Below are 21739 nucleotides of genomic sequence, written 5' to 3'. Positions count from 1 at the left end.
AAATCCAGCAATTTCAAACATCATTAAGTCTATAAAGTGGGTATTATTTCTTTACTTCGATGTGACTTTTTAAGCGGAGTTCCACTATATCCTTTGTAAATTTATTTTTTATAGTGTCTAACAGTGGAACAAATTAAGAAAAATGTAAGTGAAGAATAGCCTCTACTGAAACCACTTTTTACAACTATGCCAGCTTCCCACACAACTTTACACCTGTACGGACTCTTCTAGCAGAGGAGATGCCCAAGGGTTAACAAACGGAGAAAGGAAGTCAGCATCAGTCAGCCTAAGAATGTGTCACTGCCACTGGGACTTTCTTTTCTTCTTTTTTTTTAAGATCTTATTTATTCATGAGAGACACAGACTGAAAGAGAGAGAGAGAGAGAGAGGCAGAGACACAGAAGGAGAAGCAGGCCCCACGCAGGGAGCCCGATGTGGGACTCGATCCCGGGTCTCCAGGATCAGGCCCTGGGCTGAAGGTGGTGCTTAAACTGCTGAGCTACCCGGGCTGCCCCCACTGGGACTTTCAAGCACAGAGAACATTTGCCAGAATTTGAAGGGACCAGCTAGTCCTTGAGTAGTGAAAGAGAACAATTTTATCATACTGGATGAAATTAAAAGCCATTGTGTACCCTTCCCGAACCGAACGGACTGCTCAAACACTTGATAGTACGCTCCCTGGGGTATCTGTCCTACCAGACAGACAGGCCTCTGCTTCTAGCCCCCTTGGGTAGAACTCTGTGAGCCTTTATAGTCAGGGGTACCCTGAGAATTCCACTTTTTAAAGGGCCATACTCTTCTGACTTTGAACGGTTTCAAATTCAAAGAGATAATTCCTATCTCTAGATCTCTAGCTCTACATACTGCCAAAACAGTCATCCTATGCCTAGTCCAGTAGTTCTTTTCCCTAGGAGGACACATGGTCCACCAAAGTCAATTTACCAAAGGAGAGGTATAGAAATTGACAATTCAGAAGTGGGAAGACAAGGTGAGGATCAGAAATGAATGATTTCAAAAGTGAAGAGTTTAATTTTCTTCGGAAAGGCTCACTTTTTCCTTGCTGAGACTCTTTTCTCCTGTAAGTTAACAACCCTGGAATCACTAAGTGGGCCGCTGGCCACAAGTGAAATTTATAATGTGTAAAAGAGAAGTCCCCACTCTTAGGGGGGACTAGATCAATAGTTAAAAAAATACTTCTTGACTCAATACACTTAAGCGAGACATACTCCCCTCAGTAACAGCAGTTCACGACAATAGGATTTGTCACAGAGGGAAAGAGACTGTAGTTCTTACAGAATCCTGTTAGGTATCCCAAGAGGGCAGAAATCACTATCCCAGACACCTGGTTACCATTCTTTTTTTTTTTTTTTTTAAGTGGATAGCATGGAGCCCAACATGGGGGCTAGAACTCTGGACCCTGAGATCAAGACCTGAGCTGAGATCAAGAGTCGGATGCTTAACTGACTGAGCCAGTCAGTAATGGTATCAGTTCACCCTGATTACCACTCTTAAAAAAAAAAAAATAAAGCTACTATTAAAATTGTCCTTATAGGAGTCAGCACTTTGAATAATAGCTTTTAATCAAGAGGACATAGTATACAAGTGACATATTAAATCAGTGGGGGCGGGGGGGATGCCTGGGTGGCTCAGCGGTTGAGCATCTGCCTTTGGCTCAGGGTGTGATCCTGGTCTGGGATCGAGTCCCACATTGGGCTCCCTGCGAGGAACCTGCTTCTCTCTCTGTCTCTGTGTCTCTCATGAATAAATAAATAAAATCTTTAAAAAATCAGTGGGGGAAAGAAGTTAGCTGTATGGAGAAAAGATGGTGGATCCATACCTTACATTTTACACAAAAGTAAATTCTAGATGGATCAAACAATTATAAAGGGGGCAGAGAGATGAGAACCTTAAAGTACTAGCATAAATACATGGGATATTTTTTTTTTTTAAGTTTGAGTAATCTACTCTACATAGGGCTCAAACTCACAACCCTGAGATCAAGAGTCACACACTTCTCCGACTGAGCCAGCCAGGTGCCCTGAGACATTTTTTTTTTTTTTTTATAATCTTGGAGTGGGAAAGTCTGTCACAAGATACAGAAGTACAAAATACTGACAAATTTGATGACATAAAATTTTAAAATTCTGCGTGATAGGGGCACCTGGGTGGCTCAGTCGGTTACGCCTCTGTCTGCCTTCGGCTCAGGCCATGATTTCAGGATCCTGGAATAGGGCTCCCTACTTCTCCCTCTCCTTCTCCCTGCTGCTCCCCCTGCTTGTGCTCTCTCTCTCTCAAATAAATAAATCTTAAAAAAAAATTCAGCATAGTATTATTGCTTCTAGCAAAAGACTGCAAAAATCCTAGATGTTGGGGCACCTGGGTGGCTCAGTGGTTGAGCATCTGCCTTTGGCTTGGATCAGGATCCTGGAGTCCTGGGATCAAGTCCCACATAAGGCTCCCCGTAGGGAGCCTGCTTCTCTCTGTGTGTCTCTCATGAATAAATAAATAAAATCTTTGGGACACCTGGGTGGCTCAGTGGTTGAGCATCTGCCCTTGGCTCAGGGCATGATCCCGGAGTCCCAGGATCAAGTCCCACATCGGGGCTCCCTGCATGGAGCCTGCTTCTCTCTCTGCCTCTGCCTCTGCCTCTCTCTCCCTGTGTCTTTCATGAATAAATAAATAAAATCTTTAAAAACAAACAAACAAATAAATAAAAATCTTAACAACCACCACCTAGATGTCATGAGTATGGGGTTTCTTTTTGGAATGATGAAAATGTTCTGGAACTAAATCACTGAATTGTACACTAGAAGGGGTGAATTTTATGGCATATAAATTATAATTTGATTTAAAATATTAAAAAAAACCACCCTAGATGTCATTCATGAGAGACTTGTAAAGTCAGTTATGGTTTCCACCCACATAGTGTAATAGCACACAGCCATTAAAAACCATGGAGAAACTATACAAACTGCCTTGGAAGGATACATTGTCAAAGGAAAAAGGCACATTACAGTATGTTCAATCTTTCCTCTATCTTCTTGAACTTAAAAGAGTGATAAATTTTTAATGTCTTTCTCCATAAACTCCATCATTTGTATCATTTCTGGGTCTGTTTCTATTGATTCATCTTTTTTTTCTCTTCATTACTGGTAGTATTTTCCTACTGCTTTGCACACCTGATAAATTTTTTTTTAAAGATTTTATTTATTTATTCACGATAGTCACAGAGAGAGAGAGAGAGAGAGAGAGAGAGAGAGGCAGAGACATAGGCAGAGCGAGAGCAGGCTCCATGCAGGGAGCCCGACGTGGGATTCGATCCTGGGTCTCCAGGATCGCACCCTGGGCCAAAGGCAGGCGCCAAACCACTGCGCCACCCAGGGATCCCCTGCATACCTGATAAATTTTTATTGGATGCCAGACATTGTTAATTTTACGTTATCGAGTACTGGATACTTTGTTACCCTATAGATATTTCTGAATTTTGTCTAGGACACAGTAAGTTACTTATTTCTTTCTTTCTTTCTTTCTTTCTTTCTTTCTTTCTTTCTTTCTTTCTTTCTTTCTTTCTTTCTTTCTTTTAAAAAAGATTTTATTTATTTATTCATGAGAGACACAGAGAGGCAGAGACACAGGCAGAGAGCCCGATGCGGGACTCGATCCAGCCATCCTGGGATCACGCCCTGAGCCGAAGGCAGGTGCCCAACTGCTGAGCCACCCAGGTGTCCCTACTTATTTTTTCAAAAGACTATTTATTTTAGAGAGAGAGGGCATGGGGGGAGGGGCGGAAGGAGCAAGAGAGAATCCCAAGCAGGCTCCATGCCCAGCCCTGAGCCTGACTCGGGGCTCAATCTCATGACCCTGAGATCATGACCTGAGCTGAAACCATGAGTCAGACGCTTAACCTACTGAGCCACTCAGGCACCCCTCAATTAAGTTTCTTATAAATCACTTGATCCTCTTGAGGCTTGCTTTTAAGCTTTATCTCTCTTTGGGGCTAATTTCGCCCTATCTTGAGGCAACAATATTATTCACTTGATGTCTCATGAATTACAAGGATTTTTGTACTCTCACAGATATAACACAAACTATTTTCTGCCCTGGATAAATATTGTTTGATAAATTTGTCAAACTTCTTTAAGATGAACTTCAACACGGTGATAATAACAAGTTTACTGACAACAGAATCATTAACCATACAAATCAGTGTTTCTCAAACTGGGGTCTGAGAAAATAATCTGGGGTGGTCTGAGTTCTCAAGTTTGAGAAACATTAACAGATTCTAAAGTTATCCAGAAATATACACACTGAAATATACAGAGGGCTCATAAGAATTGTGCTCCGAGTGTTGTTCCCTCTAATCCTTATGGGCAGTTCCCTCCCAGGATTCGGGTCTCTCCCCCACCAGCTTGTACTGACTGGTCACCAGCTGAGGACTTGGGAGTTTTTTCTCTGGGCAGTGCTCTCCTCTCCAGTATCCTGCCATATATTTTAGTCCTTTCACCCACCAACCTTGGAAGATGATCAGACTCCATCTGGTATCCCATTCCCTATGCTGTGGCCTGGCTATGCTCTCTAGACAGTAAGCTGGGGCAATCATCAATAGGGCTCATCTCATCCGTTCACCATTCCTCAGGAGTCTCTGGCTATGCCACCTGATTTCCCAGGTCTCAAAGCCACTGTTTAATATATTTTATCCTATTTTTAACTTTTTTTTTAATGCAGGAAGGTAAATCCAGTCCCTGTTCCGCCATCTTGGCCCTACAGTCACCTTTAAAGTTTTGAAAAAAAAAATGCTTTAGGAGGTAACAACAGTTTATATGAGTTAATTAGCACAAATTATAGGGTCAGAGTATACTGAAAGGGGGGAAAAAGAGGACAGTAAATCATAGAGTTTTATCCCATACCTCCTTTTGTTTTCTACCCTGAAGAATAGCTTAGGGAAGGAGGAAAGGGGCTTCTTTAATTCCTATTTTTAATAAGTTGGTCAGTGGGTGAAAACAATACTCATTATTAATTTTTTTTTTTTAAAGATGATTTTTTTTTTAAGATTTTATTTATTTATTCATGAGAATACACAGAGAGGAGAGAGAGAAGCAGAGACACAGGCAGAGGGAGAAGCAGGCTGCATGCAGGGAGCCTGATGTGGGACTCGATCCTGGGTCTCCAGGATCACACCCTGGGCTGAAGGCGGCGCTAAACCGCTGAGCCACCGGGGCTGCCCTCATTATTAATTTAATAAATATTTAGCACCTACTACATGCCAGGTACTCTGTTAACGCTGGGAATATCAAATGAGCATGACATAAAATATAGTAATAAATGTAAACACACAATTTTTTTGTAGGACTGCAAAAGCAATGCTGAAGAGTGAATTAGTGTGTTTTTGCTAATTATTTACCAGTGAGTGTCATGATCAAAAGGCTATGCTGTAAAACAGCCACTTACCCAAGGCAAGTAACTGTGTGTCAACTAAGAAAGTATTCTCACCTTACTCCTGTTACTCTATTGTCATTGTTATGGACTGTTAAATTTTATAATTGCAAGACAGTGTGAAACCTTCTGGCATGGTTCCTAACTGTAAGGTACTCATTTTCTTCTGGGAGAGAGACATTTGATAGTTTATTATGATGTAATGTGAGAAATACTAAGAGTTTTTGGCAGGGGTTTTCAAGCTTCTTCAGGTGAAGCCTCTGGACTTTTTTTTTTTTTTTTTTGAAATAATATAACATTTTGCTAGCAAAAACCTGATGGTGTTTTCACAATTATAACCATCTGCAATAAGAAGTGGTCAAACTTAACATGATGGGTTCTGAGTTTTTCAGTTATTATTCAACAAAGAACGCCCTGCATTTTGTCACTGGCTATATCCTTCTAGCAGCAATAAAGAGAAGATGGAAAAGACTAAGAAATATTATTAGAGGAAAAACTAAAAGAAAAAAAATCTCTCAAGGCCCATTTTTCCATCCCTAAATGAAGTTAACAGCCACAGCTATGGTTTTTAAACTTTGTTTCCTGGAGATCCAGGATTTTCCAAGGTGTCCAGGAGCTTTCATGAAGGCCTAAATGTGGTGGTGGAGATACTCTGATACTCCCACTTCTCCCCTTCATCTGAGTGACTCCATTCTTATTCAACTAGGAAAAAAAAGTTCGAAAACCATTTGTCTTATCCAACTCCCAGAATGCAATGGTTTGCTGCGTGTTATGGAAGAATGATCATCACTGGGGTCAATCTGAAAACGAAATCCCAAGGATCAGTAGATATTAATGCATCCCTGATTACTTTAGCAAGCAGTGGTATAGTGATAAATATTGTTTGATAAACATATCAAACTTAAGATAAATTCCAACACAGTGACAATAACTTTAAGTTTACTGACGACAGAATCATTAACCATACAAATCAGTGCTTCTCAAACTGGGATCTGAGAAAATAATCTGGGTGGTCTGAGTTCTCAAGTTTGAGAAGCATTAACAGATTCTAAAGTTATCCAGAAATATATACACTGAAATATACAAAGAGCTCATAAGAATTGTGCTAAACATGTTTGCTGAGGGCCTCTCAAAATCTTAAGATCCACTCTGAATCTACAGAAGACCTGTGCCCATACTGACTGATGCAAAAGTAGTCCTGGGGGAAATCTTTCCAGACCTCTCTTCTTCATCTTCCTTTAATCTTAGCTGCCAATTTTATGCCAGGTGGGAGTGGGGGGCAGTCCCAGGTCTAAACAAAGGAGGGCTTCAAAAGAGACTGTGGAAAAAAACAAAAACAAAAACTAAAGAGACTGTGGGTTTAGTCCCAAAAGTCTTTGCTGAATTTAGATTCAGAGCTGAGGTGGTTCAAGAGATACCAAACTCTGAAAGTAACGAAGCCCTACAGAAATGGAGGATGCTTTTAACTCACACTGCATAGCTTGTAGTGGGAAAGAGCTAGGAGTATGAATTTATGGCTCAATTATAGTGGACTAACAGACTAGACTGACTTCAAAGTTAAATGTTACTAATAGACTATCATCTAGAAATTAACAGTATAAAACAATATTCTAGGGCTACCCTCAAAAATAGCGATCTTGTCATATTCATTTGCATATCCCCAGCAAATATCACATAAATAAGTATAAGAAATACTAAATAGGGACACCTAGGTGGCTTAGTCAGTTAAATGTCTGCCTTCAGCTCTGGGATTGAGCCCTGTCAGGCTCCATGCTTAGTGGGGTGGGGAGTCTGCTTCTCCCCTCCTTTGTGCTTTTGCTCTGACACTCTTTCAAATAAAAATAAAATATTAAAAAAATACTGCATAAATATCCAGGTTCTAAATATAGCACAGCTGTGTTTTATGCAAAGATTGTGTTCCCGGGGGGTGGGGGTGAATGGGTGACGGGCACTGAGGGGGCACTTGACGGGATGAGCACTGGGTGTTATTCTGTATGTTGGTAAATTGAACACTAATAAAAAATAAATTTATTAAAAAAAAAAAGATTGTGTTCCCAAAGACCCTGAATAATTAAAAACTCACATAATTCTAGATTAATCCCGGCAAAGAAATTTACAATTTCCTAGAGCCAATCAACATTGAAATTTCATAATTCCTGAAGGGACTTATAAATATATTTTAGAATATACATATATTCTATTAAGAGCTTTTAGATGTAATAATGAAACCGGGGTTATATTTAAAAAAAAAAAAACACACTCCACATATCTTTTAGAGATCCACCCAGAATTAGGTATGAATAAACGACTACCGGCGTGGCATGCCCCGCCGTGCGTGCGTCTGGTGCGGGGGGCTGGTGCGGAGAGCCCGTCATCCCGGGGAAATAGGGCGCGGCCGGAAACAAGGCCGTCCCATCGACAAAAAGAAAAAAAAAAAAAAGAATGAACTATGATGTTTAGGATATATTAAAAATAATATAAAGTTGGTTACTAAAAACATGGAATCCTGGTACGCTAAAACTAATAGAACACCATTTGTTAACTACACTGGAATTAAAAAAAAAATTTTTTTTTAAAGATTTATTTATTTATTCAGAGAGAGAGAGGCAGAGAAAGAAGCAGGCTCCATGCAGGAAGCCCGATGTGGGACTCGATCCCAGGTCTCCAGGATCATACCCCAGGCTGCAGGCAGTGCTAAACCGCTGCGCCACCAGGGCTGCCCTAAAAAAATTTTAAATACAAAGAAAAAAAAGCAAGCCTAAAAGGAAATATAGTACATCAAAAAACCAAGCCAAACAAAGCAAAACCCAACCAACAAATCAAACATGGAATCCAATCCCCCCAACCCCCTCCAGAGATCCACCAGGAATCTGGGGTTACTAATGGGGTTTTCTCCTTGATTCCCCTGCCGCCAGGCTGCTCATTTTTTTCCTTTGAGTCATAACATATTCAGGAAAATCTCAAAAAATTGGGGAACTTGTCCCCAGCTACAGTCAGGTAGTCTGGTCAGCTCAGAGACACAGTTTGAGGCTCCTTATTCTCCAAACTCTGGAGAAAGTTTCAGTTTAAGGTATACAATGTGATGATTTGATATCTGTGTATATTATGAAATGACTACCATAATAAGGTTAGTTAATATGTCCATCACCTCACATAGTTACCAATTTTTTTTAATTAAAGATTTTATTTATTTATTCATGAGAGACACAGAGAGAGGCAGAGACATAGGCAGAGGCAGAAGCAGGCTCCATGCAGGGAGCCTGATGTGGGATTCGACCTCCATATTCCAGGATCACACCCTGAGCTGAAGGAGACGCGCTTAACCACTGAGTCACCTAGGTGTTCCAATTACCAATTTTCTTGTGTTGTGAGAATATTCAAAATCTACTTTTTAATAAATTTGAAGTATACAATACACTACAGTCACCACTTTATACGTTCGTTAGGTCTCCAGAACTTATTCATCTTTTAACTGAAAGTCTGTTCCCTTTGACCAATATCTCCCATTTCCTAGCCCCCAGGCTCTGGCAACCAATAGTCAATTATGTTTCAGCAAATTTGACTCTTTTAGATTCTGCCTATAAGCGAGATCATATAGTATTTGTTGATCTTTGTCTGACTTATTTCACTTGGCTTATGCTTATGCCCATGCCCTCAGTGTTCATCCATGTTGTCACAAATGTCAGGGTTTCTTTCTTTCTTATGGTCGAATAATATTCAATTGCATATATGTGTATGTGTATGTGTGTATAAAACAATTTCTTTATCCATTTACCCATTGACAGACACTTAGGTTGTTTCATATTTTGGCTATTGTGAGTAATGCTGCAATGATCAGGGGGATGCAGATATTTCTTTGGGAGAGTGATTTCATTTCCTTCAAATATACAACTAGAAGTGGGATTGCTAGATTATATGGTGGCTCCATTTTTAATTTTTTGAGCATCTTCTGTACTGTTTTCCATATTGGTTGCACTGATTTACATTTCCACCAACAGTGAAGTAGGGTCCTTTTGTCTACATCCATACCAACATCTCTTGTCTTTTTTCTTTTTTTTAAAGATTTTATTTTAAGTTATTTCCACACTCAACGTGAGGCTCAAAACCACAACCCCGATATCAAGAGTAGCATGCTCCACTGACTGAGCCAGCCAGGAGCTGTCTTTTTGATAACAGCCATTCTAACAGGGATGAGGTGGTATCTCATTGTTGTCAGTGAACATTTTTCTAAATGAATCTATCACCCTTTCCAGTACATTGGCCACAAGATGGCAAACCTCCAGCAGGAGCGGCACACCAGGAAAAGTGTGCTTATTCCCTTTTCCCTGAAACCTACTTTAGTTTTCCAAGAAAGTGTGCTTATTTTGGAGAGCAGGTTATTCCTATGCAAGAACAATCTAAAGTGGAAAATAATTCTTTTTTTTTTTTTTTAAAGATTTTATTTATTCATGAGAGACACAGAGAGAGGGGCAGAAACACAGGCAGAGGGAGAAGCAGGCTCCACGCAGGGAGCCTGATGCGGAACTTGATCCTGGATCCCAGGATCACGCCCAGAGCCACAGACAGACATTTAACCGCTGAGCCACTCAGGCGTCCCAAGTGGAAGATAATTCTTTTTAAGCCTAAAATGCATAATGCGGCTAAAGGCATTTCCCACTATTGCCCTATACTCTATTCTAGCCAAATGCCACACTCCAGCTCCCAGGAGACAATCTTACCTGAAATGCTCTTCTTCCTCTTCCATATCTATTCATATTCCATTCATTATTCAAAATTTAGCTTGAATCTACCTCTGCGAATCCTTCTCTAACAACCTTGTGAGGTCTTCAGAAGTCTCTAGCTAGAATTCTGATAGCAACAACCATGTCTTTTGACACTGATCAGACATCGCTCTCTATGATTAACTTCATTATGCCTATCTTTTGTTCTCAACTAAAGCACAGCCCAAATTTATGTAAAAAGAGTCTAGAGTGCTTTGAGGATACTGTTGAAGAGCAATGTATTTGAATGTAAATATAAGTCAGTCATCATCCCAAAGCTGAGCAACTTTTTTTTGCTCATGGTTTTTTGACATCACTGAACTGGAAGTACTGGCTCATTACAGTAGGTTCTAGCTTCATTTTGAACCTCAACACACCCCTTTGCTCTCTACCTTCTTGACCATTTGATGTCCCCTAAACTTATCACATCACTTTTTAAATTCTTTTGCTTTGCACTTACCTTTTTGAGAAGAAAAAAAGACCTTCCCACCCACCTACAAGTGGTCAACTGATGATGCTTGCTTATTTTTTAATGCTTTGAGTAAAATTTTACTACCACCATTTTTTTTAATTCCCAAGCAAAATTAATTGTTCACTCATTTGTATCCCCAGAGCACGTCTGATGTGTTCCTAGTATCTGACAGCTGTATGACAAAACTTTGTTTTTCTGATCCCCTTGCTCACAAGTTCCATGAAAGCTGGGGCAGCTAAAAATATGCAGCTAGGTTACACCTGAGCACTTCTTCATATCATAAAGCACAGGATCTGGGATGCAGGGTTGTGTGTGTCCATTGCCCAGGATCTGCTAGCTTATGCTGGGCCCTTATGTATCTAGCCAGGCATTCCTGTTGTGTAGAAAAAGCCATGAGTGGTCAACTGACTTCCTGTCTCTACTCCAGATCAGATGACTCCATCCCTGTGGGATAAGGAAGTGTCACTTTTTTTTTTTTGGAAGTGTCATTTTTTAAAATCCATAGGGCAAAAGATTGTGTATTCTTCTATAATAATCTGTTTAGTATTAAATAAACCTCCCTCAAACAGGGATTTATGTATTAAACATAAATACAAAATAATTCCTTGGAGTCCCGAAATCTTTAGAACAGTAATTTATATTAACAATAGTTGCATTCATTAAAAGACTCAGAAGTAAAAGTTTAAGTTGAGAATCTCTGGCACATGTATGGCTTTTTGAGGACACCAACACTGGACTTTACAGGAAAGAAAAGCAACTCTATAACACAGGGCAAAAAAAAAAGACAACCTGCCAAATGCTTTTATAATTTGCTGTGTTTTAAGAAAGACTGAACGTTTTAAGAACTATGGAAAATAATATACAGAAAATGATTGATAAATGATACAAAGAACTGCTGCTATCCTGATTGCTACTAAATATTAAGTAAAATGAAATTGAAACTATCTTTATGATAAATCACAATACTTTAGTATGTAGAATAATATGTATTAAAACAAAAAACAAAAAGGAATAATATGTATTAAAAAGATGAGTTAGTTCTCTTCAGTTACACTACTGTTTCAGTTAAAGAATCCTTGTATTTTACTTCCCCCCCTCCTCCACAGAAAAGGTGAATTTCTGTTTTATTCATCAATTGCCACATCTATTACATTTCTTCCCCTAAAAACAGTCATTTAGGGACTCAGCTCCAACAAGCTGACTTAGGGAGAGGAAGCAATGCCAATGTTAAAACTAATCACCCATAAAGATGAACATATATCAACCAAAAACACATTAGCAAAAATTGTAGGAATAGGAATTAAAAACTAGAAGTGCCAAAAGCTAGTCATACTTACATCCTCTCCATAAAAACAAAATACCTGAATAATAACTAGCAACTGCACTGACATTTTTTCTTGACTTCAGTTTTATTCGGAAAAATACGGTACTTTTTATTAAATGAAATGGAGATGTATCTAAGTCATTTGCGTTCTTACTCAGGGAAAGGGGATTTCTTCCAGAGAATATTTTAAATGAAGTAAAAGAAGAAACCCTACCAATGTGACTTTTTCTACTTTTGAACACAATGGGTATTATTATGCAGTACTAGTCACAACTAATAGTAAAAGAGACTGCCTTTTGCCTTCCCATCCCACAGTCAAGAATTCACTAAAATACAGCATGGTAATAATTAAGCTATTAAAATAAAAACTAACGAAACTTTGTATTTCCTCAAATATAATAGGACACTACTGCTGTCAGTGTAGTTTGTATGTATTATTGTCCCACGTATGGAACTGCTCTTAAAAGATACTTTGAGGGCAGCCCTGGTGGCCCAGCGGTTTAGCGCCGCCTTCAGCCCAGGGTGTGATCCTGGGGATCTGGGATCGAGTCCCGCATCGGGATTCCTGCATGGAGCCCACTTCTCCCTCTGCCTGTGTCTCTGCTTCTCTCTCTATCCATGTGTGTCATGAATAAATAAATAAAATCTTAAAAAAGAAAGATACTTTGAAATGGCAGTTGTTATAGCAAAAAATATTTATTAGCAATCTGGTTAAAGTTATTATGCAAACTCTTGACTCTGATTGCCCTCTCTCAATGAGTAACATTCAAAATATTTTGGTTTTATGGTATGTTCCAAGAAAAACAAGCCTTATAAAAACAACTAACAATATTAACAAACAAAATTCCATTTTACTAAGTCAATGATGTTACCAAGCAAGAGATGTCCAGGTCTCCTTTTGTAAAAGTGGACTCACAAGGAAGATGTGCACAAAAGTAATTATTTAAGGAGAAAAATGAGAGAAGCATTTTTTTAAGCTTAAAAATATTTAAGGGGGTGTTTGGCTGGCTCAGTCAGCAGAGCATGCAACTCTTGACCTCAGGATCCTGAGTTTAAGCCCCATGTTGGATATGGAACCTAATTTTAAAAAATAACAAAAAACCCCAAACTGAAGAAATTAATTAATTAATTAATTAATTAATTAATTAATGAGAGACAGAGAGGCAGAGACACAGGCACAGGGAGAGGCAGGCTCCATGCAGGGAGCCCAACGTGGGACTTGATCCTTGGACTCCAAGATCAAACCCTGGGCCAAAGGCAGGTGCTAAACCAGTGAGCCACATCGGGTCCCCTGAAGAAATATTTTTTAAAAATGATGTAAGAAAGAATATGGGGCAACCCTGTTGGGACCCCTCTCACTTCTGAGAGCTTTCCCTGTATCTTTACTTAATAAACTTCTATCCCTTTACTCAAGAAAATAAAAAAGAAAGAATATGAATAGACATATATGTAGCATATTAGTCCAAACAAGATTTCCGCTTCTACAAAAATTTTAAAGGAGTTGAAATAATCTCATTTTTAAAAAAAGTTTTAAAAGGTTTTACTTATTCATGAGAGACACAGAGAGAGGCAGAGACACAGAGAGAGGGTGAAGCAGGCTCCTCATAGGGAGCCTGATATGGGACTCGATCCCCACACCCGGGATCATGCCCTGAGCGGAAGGCAGAACAACCGCTGAGCCACCCAGGCATCCTTCTATATTCCATTTAAGAGAGGCAAACTTCTATCTAGTGTAAAATCTTTTATAAGCCCTAATAAATGTCATGTGAAGAGAATTTATATTTATACTTATTTCCATCAAAAGACCAGAAGGAACAGAGTTTCAGTTGGAGAAGATGAGAAAGTTCTAGAGAACGATGGTGATGATGATGGTTGCATACCATTGTCAATGTACTTAATGCCACAGAACTGTACTTAAAATGTGCTTAACTGTACTTAAAATGGAAAACTTTGTTATGAAAAAAATTTTAATATCAGTAACAATAAAAAATAAAGCATCTATGGATATTCTTACCAAAAAAAAGACCATAACTAGTTGTAGATCTATGATCAAAAAACCTTTATTTCTGGAAAAGCATTCTCCAAGCTGGCAGCTTTAGGACAGATGCTCAATGAAGTGAGATGAAGGATCCATGGCTTATCACTTAAAATTAACTCCAGCAAGCAAGGATCTGAAAGAAGTTGAGGCAGTTTACCCCATAACTACTGACAGGTACCAGATGTGGCTGTGAGAAGAAATCTCCCAAAGGAAGGAGGAGGGTTCTTGACCCTTTGTGTGCCTTCTGGCTGTCTGGTGAAGCCTATGGATCCTTTTGCAGAGTAGTATTTCAAAGTGCATAATATATGTAGGATTTTTTAAAAATGCATTTATTAAAAAATTAAAAATACATTTATAAAAATATATATATATTTTTAATTTTTATTTATTTATGATAGTCACACACACACAGAGAGAGAGAGAGAGGCAGAGACACAGGCAGAGGGAGAAGCAGGCTCCATGCACCGGGAGCCCAACGTGGGATTCGATTCCGGGTCTCCAGGATCGCGCCCTGGGCCAAAGGCAGGCGCTAAACCGCTGCGCCACCCAGGGATCCCTATAAAAATATTTTTAAATTGTGATATAGTTGTATATGTGGTTCTTTTTTTTTTAAGATTTATTTATTTATTCATGAGAGACACACACAGAGAAAGGCAGAGACACAAACAGGCTCCATGCAGGGAGCCCACGCGGGACTCAATCTCGGGTCTTCAGGATCACACCCTGGGCCGAAGGCGGTGCTAAACCGCTGAGCCACCCGGGCTGCCCAATATATGTGATTCTTTGACAATGCATTAATATTGAAGATTTAGTGGTGAGTCTAGTAAATATCATCATTTAGAAGATAGTAATCTTTCCAGATTATCTGCAAATGTGAGGGGATAGAAAAAAATTTCTACTAGTAACAAATTCCCGAGCACTGTTAATACTGCTATGGTTGTGGCCTTCATTCACAGATTTAGGAAATGATAAATTTCAATGGGAGTCTAGAGAAAATAACATGCATTTATTTTTTCTTATTCAAGTTCATGGTCTACCCTCCCCACAATTCTATCCACAGATTCTTTAGGGGTCAGTCCATACAGCCCTTGCATACTACAAGGGTCCAGGGCAGTTGTTCAACATGTGAAGTGAATAAACTCAACCCAGTAACAAACAAATGGAATTCTAAACATCTGAATATAATCCACAAGCTATTTTTATACTTGCTAAGCACAGACTGGTCATTTCTAAACAGTTTGATGTAATTTTTGCAATGCAAAGATGCTGGAAGTACTGCCAGACCACAGGATGGTAGCAGCAAGCTGTCAATTCAACAGCGCAGGAAGGACACTCTTCAGTATCACCAGTTATCAAAAAAATCCCGAGTAAGGAAGGTCCAGTAAAGCTAATTTTTTGTATGCTTTAGTGAAAAGCAACAGAAACACATTTTATAACTTAAAAAGCCCAAGACTGTAGTGGAAAAGCTCATCAAAATCCTCAAACTTGGACAGAGTGAGACAAAAAGGCAAATTTTATCTCACAAATATATAACAATGTTCTGGAAAGCTTAGTCAAAATTCACATCTACACTCATCTAAAGTGGAAAATAGTTACATAAATAAATCACCTACTTTTTTAGTTTTTATATGAGTGCTTGAAATCGAATGACATTTGAATTAACACCTTTTTCTATACTCACTTTTCTATACTCACTTCTTTACTCACTTTCTTTCCTGCTATAGATTACTGAACCCTCAAATAAGGGAGTCAAGTAACTTATAGACAGCCTCCAGTGGTCTAAGAATAGAACACGAAATTAATTCATTCACTAATTTATTTTTAAAATATTTTATTTATTTATTCATGAGAGACACAGAGGCAGAGACAAAGGCAGAGGGAGAAGCAGGCTCCTCACAGGGAGCCCAATGTGGAACTTGATCCCGGGGATCACGACCTGAGCCAGAGGCAGATGCTTAACCACTGAGCCACACAGGTGCCTCTAGTTCCATCTAATGAGATATCTGTGCCTACAACATAACCCTTTCCCTTAGGAAAGAGATAAAAATTTTTATTAGTTTGACCCTATCATATCACTTCTGGATCATTTAAAATAGGATAGACCCATCCAAATAGCCATTTTTTTCAAAGAAGATATCCAGATGGCCAATAGACACATGAAAATATGCTCACCTCACTGATCATCAGGGAAATGCAAATCATAATCACAGTGAGGTATCACAATGAGCCAGAATGCTTAGTATAAAAAAAGACAAGAAATAACAAGTGTTGGCAAGGTGTTTCAGGGAACTCTCACAAACTGGGGGAACATGAACTGGTACAACTACAACAGAAAACAATACAGAGGTTCCTCAAAAAAGTAAAAATAGAAATACCATACAATTCAGTAATTCCACTACTGGGTATTCATGCAAAGAAAATGAAAACTCACCAATGTTGATTGCAGTATTATCTGCAATAGCCAAGATATGGAAGCAACCTAAATGCTCACTGACAGATGAATGATGATATATTAACACACCCATGTACGCACGCATGCACCCACCCACCAATGATGGAATATTACTGAGATCTTGCCATTTGTGACAACATGGATGAACCTAGAGGGTATTATGCTAAGTGAAGTAATCAGACAAAGAAAAATACCATATGATTTTAATTCATATGTGGAATTTAAAAAAAAAACGAATAAACAAGAAACCAGCAATAGACCCATAAATACAGAGAACAAACTGGTGGTTGCCAAAGGGGCAGGAGTGGGCAAAATGGGTGAACGGGAGTGGGAGATACAGGCTTCCAGATTATGGAATAAGTCATGGGGGTAAAAGGTACATCACTGGGAATATAGTCAATGGTATTTTAATAGTGTTGGCTGGTAATGAATGGTAGCTACATGTGTGGTGAACATAGTATAATGAATAGAGTTGTTGAATCACTACATGGTACACCTGAAACTAATGCAACATTGTCAATTATACTTCAATAGAAAAAGATAGGATAGACCCACGGTTCTTGCCATTATTCAGTATCATTCTTTTGGACAAATTAGAGTAATTTTTTCTTTTATTTTTAAAGATTTTATTTATTTATTCATGAGAGACACAGAGGCAGAAGCAGAGCATAGGCAGAGGGAGAAGCAGGCTCCACGTAGGAATTCCAGGATCACGCCCTAAGCCAAAGGCAGCTGCTCAACCACTGAGCCACTCAGGTGTCCCTAGAGTAATTTTTCTTGTTTCATGTCTTCACAGTCTTGCCTAAAGAACACCCTATTTCCCTCTCTAAATATTTAAGTTTTTAGATTTTGCCTGAGTAAAATTATTTCTTTATGAAGGTTTGTCATTATTTAACTTTTTCTTAAACTTCTGATAGTTTGCAACTTCTATTAATGATTCTCGTAATATCCATATAATTTTTCTTTAAGAAAGCACATTAATATAGCATGATATATTAAGCAATACCATTATAATTTATCATACTAATGATAATGAGGACTAGATTAAATGATTATTTATTAGGTAAGCTTTGGAGGGCTAAACAAACATAATAATAATGTTGCAGCTCTCGAGCAGCTGATAATCTTTTTTTTTATTTTAAGATTCATTTATTCATGAGAGACACACAGAGAGAGGCAGAGACATAGGCAGAGGGAGAAGCAGGCTCCTTGCAGGGAGCCCAATGTGGGACTCAATCCCGGATCCTGTGATCATGCCCCAAGCTGAAGGCAGATGCTCAACCGCTGAACCACCCAGGCATCCTGAGTAGCTGGTAATCTTATTACAAAGGCAAGACCTACAACTAAAATAATTTCCCAAACTACAGAAGGCATTATCAGTATGCATGAAAATAAACATATACTAGTATGGATATTCACAGTAATATTAAGTCCCTTTTACTATTAATTGATATGCCAAGGCACATGAGGTAATAAAAACTGTAATAGTAGCTAACATTTACTAAGTGCCTTTCCTCTGCCAGGCACTTCATATGGTTCTAATCCTCTAACACAATCCTGCCAGGTATGCACAGTTACCCCAATTTTTACAGAGAACATAAGATGCTTGCCCAACATTGCAGAGTTTGTAAGTAGCAAGTCAGAGGTTTGAACTCAAATCTGTAATTCCCAAGCTTGTGCTGCTTCTCATCTCTGTGGGTGGAAATATCAGGGTTTTTGGAAGGTTCAATTTCTAGAAATGTTTCTCATGCCAAAAGATAGCAATGGAGAATCTTAAAACATTTTCTCCCACAGCAAAAAATCTCACTATTCCATCAATTAAAATTCTACAGTTTTAAATAAACTAGTTATATGGTATTTTTGCTGAGAAAAGGGATGCATATTATTTTAAAATTACCACAATAAAAAGGTATGCACGAGTAGGGAAAAATAATATTGGCACTGGCCTATAGAAAGCTTTGGGAACACTGGGGCAGAGAGTAAGATTTTATGGTTTTTTCCATGTAGAACTGCAGGTAAAGGAGTCCTTTGAACAAAAAAGGATGGCAGGGTTCTATAATGAAACAACTTTGGGAAATGCTACATATTATATATATTTCTTGGTTAATTAATAATGCATGTCAGACCTCTTACTTTTTTTTTCTATTAAGATTTTTAATTTTTATTTATTTTTTTAAATTGATGAGAGACAGAGAAGCAAAGACAGGCAGAGGGAGAAGCAGGCCCCATGCAGGGAGCCCAATGCAGGACTCCAGGATCACACCCCAAGCCAAAGGCAGATGCTCAACCACTGAGCCACCCAGGTGTCCCAGACGTCTTGCTTTTTAAAACTCGACGTTTCATTTGTTGACTTTGCCACAGAGCCCTCCTTTCTCCCCCAACTGCACCCCCAAACCCCTTAATTCTCAGAAGGTCTAGAGTAGCTCAGCTGTCCCAACAGAGTATGAGTCAGTGAAAGCCACATATATGATTTAAAATTTTCTAGTAGTTGGTTTAGCGTCTGCCTTCAGCTGAGGATATGATCCTGGGATCCCGGATCAAGTCCCACATGGGGCTCCTTGCGGGGAGTCTGCTCCTCCCTCTGCCTGTGTCTTTGCCTCTCTCTCTCTGTATCTCTTATGAATAAATAAAATCTTTAAAATTTTCTAGTAGTCAAACTTTTTAAGTGTAATCAATTTTAATATATTTTATTTAGTTCAGAATATCCAAACAATATTTTGGACTAAATGAAAAATATTAATATAAATATATGTATTTAATATTTTAATTTAATATTTATTTAATCATTCCAACATGTAATTAGTATAAAACTAATGAGATAGTTTACATCCTTTTTTTCATACAGTCTTTAAAATCTGGTGTGGATCTTACACTTAGAATATATCACAACTGGTGCTAGTCACATTTCAAGTGCTAACAGCCATTTATGTCCGGTGGCTACCATATTGGACAGTCCAAGTCTAGAGATGTTTATAGAATTTAGGTAAAACATTAGCTTAAGGGGTCATTTCCCCCTTGTTAGGTCTTATAGATAGCCACAAAGTGGAAATCTTTAAGAACAGTTGAAGTGTAAATAAGTATTTACCCTAATTTATAATTTCCCAGAGATTTTGTCAGTTTTTTTATGGAAGGGGATGGAGGGAGGGGAGTTGCATAACCTTATTTTCACCAGAATATAACCCTGCTCGCCATATGTACACGTGCAGATTTAATTTGAAATAAGAAAAAAGCTGATCATTAAATAGATTAACACTAGTTGGACTGAAATAATCTAAGAAACAAAATTAATGTTACATGCCTGTCACATACTTAAATACTTTTTTTCTAAAAATAAGTTATTGGTTCAGTGGGTAGAGCATGTGACTCTTGATCTCAGGTGTCGTGAGTTCAAGCCCCATGTAGATCTTACTAAAAACATTTAGGAAAAATAAATTATTTGTTTTTGTTTGTGTAAAATGACTGTAGTTATTCCATGGGGAAAAAAAATCCAAAAATAAATTATTTGAAAATAAAAGCAAGCAAACGATTTGTTAAAAGGAAACGAAAACTGATGCTGAGAGCTTCTGGATCCGTAGTCTCACAGAAGCCTCACATCTCACTCATCTCCATTTTTATAAACCAGGAAGGAAGACTTGCTCTTGGCTGGTGGTTCTCAACCACCTGGGGGCCTGTTAAAAATTAAAATTCTCAGGGCTGCGCAGCCCTGGTGGCTCAGCAGTTTAGCGCCGCCTTCGGCCCAGGGTATAATCCTGGAGACCCGGGATCGAGTCCCACGTTGGGCTCCCTCCATGGAACCTGCTTCTCGCTCTGCCTCTCTCTGTCTCTGTGTCCCTCATGAATAAATAAATAAAATCTTTAAAAAAATAAAATAAAATTCTCAGGGCCATCCCAGACCTACTGGGTTGGGAATTCAGGGGTGGCTAAACAGGCCATCTGGGTAATTCTGATGCACATTCAAGTCTGAGAACCACTAGATTAATACAGAACTAGTACTTAACCATCTGTTTAACTCCAAAAGCTGTGTATTTTTTAGAAGTGTTTTTGTTTAGAGGTGTTTTTTTTTTTTGTTTTTTTGTGGAGGGCCTTGGGAATATCTGTGTGTTTATAAAATACACATAACATAAAATCTAGCATCTTGGGACGCCTGGGTTGTTCAGTGCTTGAGCGTCTGCCTTTGGTTTGGGACGTGTTCCCGGGATCCAGGATCAAGTCTCACATTATGCTCCCTGCGGGGAGCCTGTTTCTCTCTCCACCTGTGTCTCTGCACCTCTCTCTGTGTCTCTCTCATGAATAAATAAATCTTAAAAAAAATCGATCATAACAATTTTTTAATTGTACAGTTCAGGGGTATTAAGTATATTCACATTGTTGTGCAACTGTCTCCACATCCACCTTCATCTGGAAAACCTGGAAGTCTTCATCTGGAAAACCTGAAACTCTGTACACGTTCAACACTAATTCTCCATTCCACTCTCCCTCCAGCTGCTGGCAACCACCACTGTATTTTCTGTCATTTCTGTTTCTGAATCCAACTCCTTGAGGTACCTCATATAAATGGAATCCAGAAATAGAATCTAGTTTCACTCAACCTCTACAACCGCAGAAAGTTTGGAAAGTACAGAAATGTATAAAGAGGAAAATGAAGATCACTTATGATTCCACTTCCTAGATGTGACTACTACAGACTGAACCGTGTCCCTCCCAAAACTCATGTTTGAAACCCTAACCCTAAGTATAACTGTATTTGGAGACAGAGTCTTTAGGAGGTAATTGAGGTTAAATGAGGTCATAGTTGTAGGGCCCTAATAGGATAAGGCTGTTTTTTTGTTTTTGTTTTGTTTTTTTAAAAGAAAGGGAGAAAAAAGAGGTCAAGGGGGAGGGGTAAGAGGGAGAAAGAGAATCTTAAGCAGATTCCATGCCCAGTGCGAAGTCCAACTTGGGGCTCAATTCTAGGACCCTGCGATCATGAACTGAGCTGAAATCAAGAATTGGACGCTTAACTGACTGAGCCACCTAGGTGCCCAAAGGCTGGTACTTTTATAAGAGGAAGAGACACCAGAGCTCATGTGAGGACACAGCTGTCTGCAAATGAGGAGAGGGCCCTGCCCAGCAACCAAATTGGCCAGGACCCAGATCTTGGACTACCCAGTGTCTAGAACTGTGAGAAAATAAATTTCAGTTGTTTAAGCCACCTATAAGCCTATGGTATTTTGTTATGGCATCCTGGGCTAATACCATGGAACATGATTTTTTTTTCACT

The 21739-nt window shown here is 38.9% G+C and overlaps 1 protein-coding gene across 2 annotated transcripts in view; it reads right to left on the bottom strand.

Moving 5' to 3' along the window:
- The window catches only part of BICRAL (BICRA like chromatin remodeling complex associated protein), an 83485-nt gene that overhangs the window by 42158 nt on the left and 19588 nt on the right, over positions 1–21739 (bottom strand). Inside the window, exon 1 of one of the 2 annotated variants that reach the window (XM_055330464.1) lies at positions 6653–6704. The exons of the other annotated variant lie outside the window; for it this stretch is intronic. The gene's annotated coding sequence lies outside the window, so the exon portion shown is untranslated. Of the gene's footprint in view, positions 1–6652; positions 6705–21739 lie in introns of those variants that run through there. 2 annotated transcript variants of the gene reach the window in all.

Source organism: Nyctereutes procyonoides, unplaced genomic scaffold (genome assembly GCF_905146905.1).
Source record: "Nyctereutes procyonoides isolate TBG_1078 unplaced genomic scaffold, NYPRO_anot_genome, whole genome shotgun sequence".
NCBI classification, from domain to species: Eukaryota; Metazoa; Chordata; class Mammalia; order Carnivora; family Canidae; genus Nyctereutes; species Nyctereutes procyonoides.
This window is presented reverse-complemented; position numbering and strand designations above follow the sequence as displayed.